We start from the raw sequence: 495 nt of genomic DNA on the forward strand, positions 1-495 counted from the left end.
CAGATTGAGATGAGAGAGGCCGTGTGTGTGTGTGTGTGTGTGTGTGTGTGTGTGTGTGTGTGTGTGTGTGTGTGTGTGTGTGTGTGTGTGTGTGTCCACTCACTGTCCAGACGTCTGCACTGACTCAAGTCTCTGCTTATCATGTGAGTCAAAGCCTGGGTGTGATGAAGACCAGGGGTCACACACACACACACACACACACACACACACACACACACACACACACACACACACACAGGGTGTGAGGGTGATGGATGGGATTCACTTGTTCACACATCTCATGGACATCCAACCGTCCAGCTTCTCATTAGAACATCTGGACATTTCAGGGTCTTCAATAACCTTCTTGGACGGTGAGGAACCTGGAGAACATGGAGGCTCCACACAGGAGAACCCTGAGGAACCCAAGCAGGGACCTTCTGCTGTGAGGAGGAGGAGCTGAGGAGCACCTGGTCCAGAAGTAATCTATTACCTCTGCTGATTATTTGTCTTCTC

Source organism: Fistularia commersonii, chromosome 2, assembly GCF_037954325.1.
Source record: "Fistularia commersonii isolate RoL2024-O1a breed Wild chromosome 2, RoL_Fcom_v1.0, whole genome shotgun sequence".
Classification (NCBI taxonomy): domain Eukaryota; kingdom Metazoa; phylum Chordata; class Actinopteri; order Syngnathiformes; family Fistulariidae; genus Fistularia; species Fistularia commersonii.